Genomic DNA, 10,062 nt, shown 5'->3' with positions numbered 1-10,062 from the left:
AATATATGGTAGACACTAGGCTATGGTATAATTTACCAATTGAAATACAGGTTGCAGAAAGAATGGAAATTATGTATGGACAAATTGGTCTGGGTAAGGTGGAAAATTATATCGTGGACCATGGTCCAAATCGTTTCATGAAAAGAAATGGCACCTTTTTCGCGCCGTCCACATAAAATAGATTTGTATGTATAACATATTCAGTTTCATTTTATATACGCTGCAGTTTCATTTCAACACAACTACAGTTTCATTTCGATATAACTATAGTTTAATTTCATTCGACATTATACACTCAAATATGTGAAACTATTATTCAGTTTCATTTTATATACACTATAGTTTCATTACAATACAACTACAGTATCATTTCGATATAACTACAATTTCATTGGATAATATACACTACAGTTTCATTTCAACACAACTACAGTTTTATTTCGATACAACTATAGGTTCATTCGGCAACATACACTCAAATATGTGAAACGGTTATTCAATTTCATTTTATATACATTATAGTTTCATTACAACACAATTGCAATATCATTGGACAATATACACTCAAATATTTGAAACTGTTATTCACTTTCATTTTTAAATACTGTAGTTTCATTTTAACACAACTACAGTTTCATTTAAATTCAATTACAGTTTCATTTGATAATATAAAACCAATATGTGAGACAATTTCATTTTAGATATACTGTAGTTTCATTTTGTAATTAACATACCAAAAATACGGTCTCCGTTAAACTGTAATGGCAGTCGTTTCTTTACTTAAAAAAACAATGTCGTTTTTGGACCATGGTCCACGATATAATTGCTGGTGTTAGATAAGGTTGGTTCTTTATTTGGGCAAATTATATCGTGGACCATAGTCCATAATTGATTATGGACCGAGTTTCGAAACAATGTCGTTTTGTTTAATGAAAAGAAATATCACCCCTTTTGCGCTTTTTCGCAAAAAGTAACTTCGTTATTCAGTTTCATTTTGTATACATTGTAGTTTCATTTCAACACAACTACAGTTTCATTTCGATATAACTACAGTTTCATTCGATATTTATACACTCAAATATGTGAAAATGTTATTTTTATTTTATATACACTATAGTTTCATTAAAACACAACTACATTATTATTTCGATATAATTACAGTTTTATTGCACAATATACACTCAAATATATGAAATGTTATTCAGTTTCATTATATATACACTGCAGTTTCATTTCAATACAACTACAGTTTCATTTCAATTCAATTGTAGTTTCATTTGATAATATAAAAATAATATGTGAGACAGTGTCTCTTTAAATACACTGTAGTTTCAGTTGTTAATTAATACACCAAACATGTGCAATCATAACTGTAACGGTGCACCATTTCTTTACTTAAAGAAACAACGTTGTTTTGGACCGCAGTCCATAGTATAATTGCTACTTTATTTGCAATAGTTATGCTGTGGAAACGTGTTCACCATGCGCATGGTGAACACAGGGGAGTAGATCCATAATTTGTATACTGTAGATTCATAATTTTTTTTTTTTTTGAAAACGAAAATTCATAATTTTGTTTTTCATTTGCTGTTAACGGGATATATCCATAATTTCTAAACTGTAGATTCATAATTTCTATACTGTAGATTCATAACATCTATATTGTAGATTCATAATTTCTATACTGTAGATTCATAATTTCTGTACTGTAGATTCATAATTTCTATATCTATATTGTAGATTCATATTTTCTGTACTGTAGATTCATAATTTTTGTACTATAGATTCATAATTTCTATACTGTAGATTCATAATTTCTATACTGTAGATTCATAATTTCTGTACTGTAAATTTATAATTTTTGTAACAACGAATAAAAAACAAAATTATGAATCTATGTTTTCAAAAAAAAAGGAATAAGGTTCAAATTGGCCACTGAACGTAACCTGAAAATGCAATTAGGTCACTGAACGAAAAAAAAGTGCAATTAGGCCACTGAACACTCCAAATATATGCAATTTCACCGGATAGCAGGTTACCTGCTTACATGGCAGTTGAGTTGACATTTTAAATAATTTTTAATAAATTTTAATAATAATTTTTTTTTTTTAAAAAAAAAGGGGCAAAGGCCACCCCGTCGTTTTATTTTTTATTTTTATTTAATTTATTTTTTTAATTTAATTTTTTTTAATTTTTTTTTAAATTTATTATTAAAATTTATTAAAAAGTATATAAAATGCCAACTCAGCTGCCACGTAAGCAGTTAACCTGCTATCCAGTGAAATTGCATACATTTGGATTGTTCAGTGGCCTAATTGCACGTTTTGGAAGTGTTCAGTGGCCTATTTACACTTTTTTCGTTCAGTGGCCTAATTGCATTTTCAGGTAACGTTCCGTAGCCAATTTGAATTTTATTCCAAAAAAATATATATATAAATTTACAATATAAAAATTATGAATATATCCCTGTATTTACCATGCGCATGGTGAACACTTTTCTACAACATAATTTGCGCTTTATTTGATAGTGGGCTATTAAACATTGCAGAAGTTTACTAGAACGGGCATAAGGCCGAATTAGAGGCCCATTTTAATTGTTTTGATCTTTAACCCAGTCCACGTCATTTCTTGACTTTTAAATAAATAAAAAATGCCAAAAACAAAATGGATAGTTATCTGTTAACCATGCGCATGATGAACACAGAAGTAGATCCATAATTCTTATATTGTAGATTCATATTTTTTTATTTTTTGTTTAAAAACGTAGATTCATAATTATATTTTTTATTTGTTGTTAACGGGATAGATCCATAATTTCTAAGCTGTAGATTCATAATTTCTAAATTGTAGATTCATAACATCTATACTGTAGATACATAATTTCTATACTGTAAATTCATAATTTCTGTACTATAGATTCATGATTTCTATAATGTAGATTCATAATTTATATATTGTAAATTCATAATTTCTGTACTGTAGATTCATAATATCTGTAACAACAAATGAAAAACAAAATTATGAATCTATAATATAAAAATTATAGATCTACCCTTGTATTCACCATGCGCATGGTGAACATATTTCCATAGCATAATTTTACCAAACAAAACAAAACAAAACTAGTCGTCAGACCTCAGGAGATTTTGGAAGACCAAATTTAGCATTTTATTATTAAAACATGTATGGTTGTTACGCTAATATAAAAAAATAAAGTTGTATATTTGGTCTTACTATAACTTTTGACATAATAGTTAGCGTTTGAAATTGAAAATTAATATCATTGTAGATTATGGGCATAACAGAAATAAAGTTACGACTTGTACAAGTTATAAATTTTGACGTAATGACAAACACTTGATTTAGTTATTGGTCGCCGGCCGAGTTCAATACCTGCTTGATTTGAGATGCGGTGTTGTGACTTACCATAGAGGAATATGGTTAAATGGTTAATATCCACCTACTTATCACTAACTAGTTTTGAGTAGAATATGACAACCAAATAGCCAAAGAACTCTGTGGTTAAGCATCTTCCAAACTTTGCTTAATTTTATCCCCAACTATACAATTGTTAACCAAAATGGTAATAATTAGGATTATTTTAGTTTGGACAACGAACTATTTTAGGTATAGTAAAAATTGCTGTAAGCATTGAAAATTTAAATGATGCTATTGGGCCGTGGTGGATATTTAATTATTAAATTAATTACTTTAATTAAGGCTAATTGGAGGCAAATTATGTTGTGCATCCGTATGCACCATGCATGGTGCATACGGATGCAAAAACGATGTCGTTTTATTAAAAACGCGCGTCTCTCCTTAAAAAAAAAAATTCAGGTTTGATTTACAGCAATAACATATGAACTAAAATTCCAGAATCGATGAACTATAATTCCATAATCGATGTAGTATAATTCCATAATCGATGAACTAAAATTCCAGAATCTAATATATGAACTAAAAATTCCAGAATCTATGAACTAAAATTTCAGAATCGATGAACTACAATTCCAGAATCGATGAACTATAATTCCAGAATCTATGAACTAAAATTCCAGAATGAATGAACAACATATTGCTGTTGCTGGGAATCGAACCTGATTTTTTTTTTTAAGGGGAGACGCGCATTTTTAATAAAACGACGTCGTTTTTGCATCCGTATGCACCATGCATGGTGCATACGGATGCACAGCATAACTACTCCTAATTGGACTAATATTTATTTAATTGGGTTAATTAAATAGTCGATTAAATATTTAATTCGTTTAATTACTTAATTAAGAGTAATTGGACGTTGGATTATTTGGCCCAAGATGATGGAGTATTTAATGGAAGTGGACCATGCTCTTTGAGTTAATTGGGCTACATAGTTGATGGGTTTGACTTGATTTTGGCCCATCAATATTGTATGTGGATTATATAATTTTGAAAGAATTTGGATTTTGGATAAGTGGATATTATTTAAAGTTGGATGAAATCATGAACCTCGAGGTGATGGTGTCCCGATACATTTATTAATTTAATTCAAACAATTAAATTAATTATAAGAATTATCCAAAGTGATAGAGTATGTTAGATTTTCTCTACATACTCACCACTATAAATAGTGGATTCATTTTAGAAGAAACGGTGCTCTAAAGATCCTGTATTTCGAAACATATTGAAATCTCGCCATGATATCGTCTAGAATACGCTTACAATATATCTGCGCTGAGGAACAAGCTGCATATTAGCCCTTCATTTGAGTACCGGAAGCCCTTATTTGAAGATCAAGCTGCATATTAGCTCTTTATTGAAGAAGAAGCACCCTGGAGCCCCTTTAGCAACGAACTACTTCCTAGTCGGCTTACTTCTAGTAGAGAATCAAAGGACTTCTCATATTTAGAGATTGTATCCTTACTGTTTGATACATACTTCATTGTAACCGATACACTTTAAATTTTGAATAAATACAATTCAAGTTTTTTGCGTTTACAATTGCATTGTTGAGGATGAAATTGAACAAATTTAAAAGTCGAGTATCAAAGTGGTAAAATCTTAATAGTCAAGAGATCAAATCTGTATTAACACATTTTACTTGTTAAGATGCTAATTTTCAGGCTCGAACATGTTAGCAACTATTGGAATGGAAGATTATATCGTGCATTATGCGCCCTGTCCAAAACGAAGTTGTTTCTCGTTTCTGCTGTTAACTTCTAAAAAAAAAATTCTCTATTTCGAATGTACAGAATTTTATAATAGAATACACATAAACTCCTAACATAATATATAATACACATAAACTCTTACACAGTGGCGAATCCAGAAAATTATGTGAGTGGGGGCATACTTAGAATGACTTTAGAATTGTCAATTACAAAATATCAAACACCTATAATATGGTTCAAATACATTACAAATTATAATACAATGTTTATGATAGACAACATAATAGTTTGGGGCGGAGCAAAAACTATACTTAGGTAGGGTGAAATTTTAAAATACTTTGAAATGTTATGCAATTATTTATGGCAAAATATAAAACATAATCAGTTAGATAAAATAGTTTGAATAGAAATGACATTATATGATCATAAATACTTTAATATAATTTTAATTATATCGACTTTAAAATTTTCTAAACTAATTTGAATACAATGAAGTATAATATAAACTTGTTGACTACATTAACTAAATGATTCAAAAAAAAAAGTAGACTTAAAAAAATATTTAATTTATTGAAGGGTGAGAAGAGTTAAAATAAAGAAAAGAAGCTATAATATACCCACAAAAAAAAAATAGAATTAAAAACAAAAAAAAAATAGAATTAAAAAATAAAACATTTAAAGAACAAGCTAAAATAAACAAAAATACCATAGGTGGGATTCGAACCCATACCATCTTATATGTCACTATCCAAGGTCCAACCAACCCAACATATGAACTCGTTATTAACTACTTACATAACATATATATTAAAGCACTCGAGGGTGAGTGGGGGCAGCTGCCCCCACTTCCCATTGTAGGTCCGCCAGTGCTCGTACATCATACACATAAACATTTTACATAATACACATAAACTCTTAATATAATACAAATAAATATAAATGTTAAAAAAAAAACTATAACAAAATTGAACGGACGAAACAGTGTTCGTTGCGTCAAAATGAGCGTCAACTCCCACACAACTTATAAAAATGATGTGGTACACGATATAACGATTGTTATTGGAAGACGCGTTTAACAATTTATTTGCTACTTTTCTTTGTGGTGTATGCTTGTAGCCGTAATAATTGAAATTTTAAATGGATTGTATGCTTAACTTGACCGTGCAAGTTAATTGGATTTTTAATTAATTTGACCTATTATTACAAGGTTCATATTAGACAAGGTTTATTGACGATTTTACTAGATGAAATTATATTCTCTTAAAGAAGATACATTTTATATACGTTTCTACTGTTTAGTAAGCGTGCAGTTCTAATTAAGGTTCAAAAATTTACAAGCTTGACTTTATGCACAGACCTTCAATACAAAAATTCCAATCATTATCTATTGTAGTAATTATTTTGTCAAATCTAAATATGAACATTAAAAATAATACTTTTAAAATGTAAACGTATATGAACTCTAAAACATGAATATTCTTTTACTGGTTAAAGTACCTACGAGATCCCTATACTATAGTATTTTGTTTAATTTAGTCCTTATACTTTTATTTTGTTCAATTTAGTCCCTGTACTCTCAAAAGTGGTGCAATTAAGGACAATAGTTAACAATGTTAATATTATCGTTAACTTAGATTACGCGGCGCTGATGATATTTATATTCCTACTCATATATTACTTTATAAATATTAAAAAAAAAATTATTTTTACCACCAATATATTAAATTAGTATGTCCAAAATAAATAATTACGACCATGTTCGTAATGAGATTTGGACAATTGTCCTTAGTTTTATCACCTTTTAAAGTAGATGGACTAAATTGAACAGAATAAATGTACAAGGACTAAATTGAACAAAACATTATAGTACAAGGACTTCATAGGTACTTTGACCTCTTTTACTTGTTGCTTCAATTATATTCAATGACCACTACTGGAAATTATTGAATTTCCGACCACCTGAAAGTGACCTTAAATCAAGTTGAAAGCAAAAAATGGTCAGAAATAGCAACAAGGATTTTTCCGGATACCGAAAGTGGTCGAAACAAGGCTTTCGACTTGATTTAAAATCACTTTCAGGTGGTCGGAAATTTCAGAATTTCCAATAGTGGACTTTGCATTTCGTACGTACGGTGTGACACCCCGGAAATTCGTTCCTTAAACCCGAATTAATTTATTAATTAATTCATTCTTGTCTTGCAAATTCCTTAATCAATAGTCGGAGGACCTAAATTGACTAGACTATTTAGTCAATTGACTTGGTCAACAAGTGGTACCTTGTGCCTTATGCCTTGTACCTAGCCCTTGGGTTCTTCCTAACAAATTTTGAAGACAAGGAAGGTTATTCTAGACATTTCACAACCTATCTTGCTACCCAAGATATCCCCCTTAACCCTCCACCACTTGTCTTCCCACACTAGACAAGAACGATCTTTCTCTTCATCTTCTCTCTACAATTGTTCTACCTTCTCTCTAAAAAGAAAACCTAGCTTACTCTCCAAGCTAAGAAGAACCCACCTCCATCCTTGCAAGAGAACCTCCCAAGATCCTACCTTTTTCACCATCCAAGCTTTAGGAAGGGTAAGATCTAGGATTAGTTGGTGTTTTTGTTTAGCTTTACCTAGCCTTTATCTAAGATTAGTGTTTTCCTTGTGGTTTTAGTTGTGTAAGAAGATTTGGTTGAAGAGGAGCTTCAAGGAGAAGCTTAGGAGGGTAAAGAAAGAAGTCTTTTGGTCTACAAAGGTAACTCATACTATACAAAACCTATTTTCTACTTGCTATTGATGATTCTTGACTTCTATTGATGATTCTTGGTGTTAATGTGAGATTTGATGCATAATCTTGTGTTTATGCATGTTTAGAGCTTGTATCTAGGATTCTTAAATGCTATTCTTTGAGCTATTCTTGTGTTCAAGTCATTTCCTTGTTGTATGTGAGATTTTGGGTATTTTGGACTTGAACTTGACCTTGGAGATGAATTTCCCCGAAGGGAGTTATTTGGGTACAGGTGTTCCCCGCAGGCGGAACAAGGGGTGGCTGTCCACCCGCTGCTCCACCCGCGGGTGGGGGTTGTGCACCGGCGGGTAGAGCCGCGGGTAGAGGTTCCACCCGCTGGGTACGTGTATTGTGGTGTGACGGGCGGTTGTTTCCCCGTGGTTCCACCCTTTGGTATGTGATGTGTTGGCCTCCGTTTGTTGAATTGATGAGCTTTTGTGTGTCTCCTTGATGTTTCGTATGTCTAGAGCGATGTCCTAAGTATCTATGTTAGGATTTGGAGTCTTGAATCGTGCTAATGGTCCAACTTTGTGATTTGTTAGATTAATGGGAGTTTTTGAGGTTCGTTGGAATCGTTTTGGTTTACCCGTTTGATGAGCATGCTAGATATGATGTCGTTGATGCTAGTATGTGTTGTTTGTCCATCCTAATGAGGATTGGCAACTTGTGTTGCCAATCATGTTGATCTTGGATTGAAGTCTATTGTTGTTTCCCATTGTTGATTATCGTTTCATGTCTTCTATTGAAACCTCTCGACTGAATCCCTTGGTGTGATCTTGTACAAATGTTGTACTTTGTTGATTGTTCCTTGACTAAGCTATTGTTGGGCTTATCTGTTGTCGTACACACTTCGTGTGGAATCTATGTTTTGTTGTATCTCTATATTCCGTGTGTATTGACTCTTGTTGAGATGTTGAATTTGATGTGATGAGATGATTGAGCTGGTAAAGTGGACAGTGTGGGTACTTATGTGTGAACTGATCCAGTAGTGGGTTTAAAGCTCCGGATCGCCGTTTGGATACTTATGATTTTTTGGGCAACTTGGGAAACTCATTCCAGTTGCCAGAGATAGTAGCTAACCCATTGAGCTTGGAATCTCAATAGAGGGTGTATATACTTAAAGTTGCTAGATTTGTTTCCATTGGGCTGCGGTCCTAGTCGTTGCGATGACTCTGTGATATGTGATTGATGATTTGGAGCCCTCCACACTGGTCCACTATGATTCGGGTCGTTGAGATGACTCTACGATGAATGCTTCAGTTTGACTATGTCCTATGTGGGCTTGGAACATATTGTTGAGTGTGAATCTCTTCCTATTGCTTATGAGCATGTTTATTATGAACTCTACCTTGATTATGGTAGGTTGCATCTAGTGTTGGCTATGTTGCTTGTTGTCCTCATTGACTTGTTGATTGTTATTGATGGTTGGTCTTTGTTGAGAGTGTTATGTTGGGTCTCTTGGTTTTAAAACGATACATACTGTACTCCTCTGTCTCAAATGGTTTTATGATATCTATATATTATGTTATTTAAAGCGTATTGGTGGGTTACCGGCATCTTTTGCTGACGGGTGTTATCCCTATGTTTTACAGGTTTTGAGTAGCTTTTGGAGAGCGTGCTAGTGGACCGTTAGATAGTGTAGCTCTTTATGTCTTTCCTTTAGTTGACTTATGGCCTGCGTGCCTTATTTTCCTATAACTTTGTTATTGAGGTTTTGGTTTAGACTTAGTCTGTGCACCTATGTTTGAGATAGGTGTGACATAGCACTTACTCGGTTTATGAATTTAGCTTCCGCCTTCTAGTTGCTTAACAATTAATGAGTTAGCTTGTTTTCCTTGTTAATTAAGCTTTTAAATTTTGGTAAAATCGGGAGTGTTACATACGGAATTGGAAGATATCTAAATTGATATACCATCTATAAAAGTTGAATTTATGAATTGTTTTGGAAGCCCGCCTTCTAAAGGTTCCTAGGCAATTCTCGCAGGAAGTTAAATTTGGACTTTATGATTACCAAACTAACCGTATGATCAACTCAGCTGGAGTTATTCCATGATTTATAAATCTGATGTTATATAAAAGTCAATTAGAATTTGGTAAGGTCAAGTGCAAGCTATAGTTAGTAGCTGCCGGAAGTATATGC

Source organism: Ipomoea nil, unplaced genomic scaffold (genome assembly GCF_001879475.1).
Source record: "Ipomoea nil cultivar Tokyo-kokei standard unplaced genomic scaffold, Asagao_1.1 scaffold1420, whole genome shotgun sequence".
Lineage (NCBI taxonomy): Eukaryota > Viridiplantae > Streptophyta > Magnoliopsida > Solanales > Convolvulaceae > Ipomoea > Ipomoea nil.
This window is presented reverse-complemented; position numbering follows the sequence as displayed.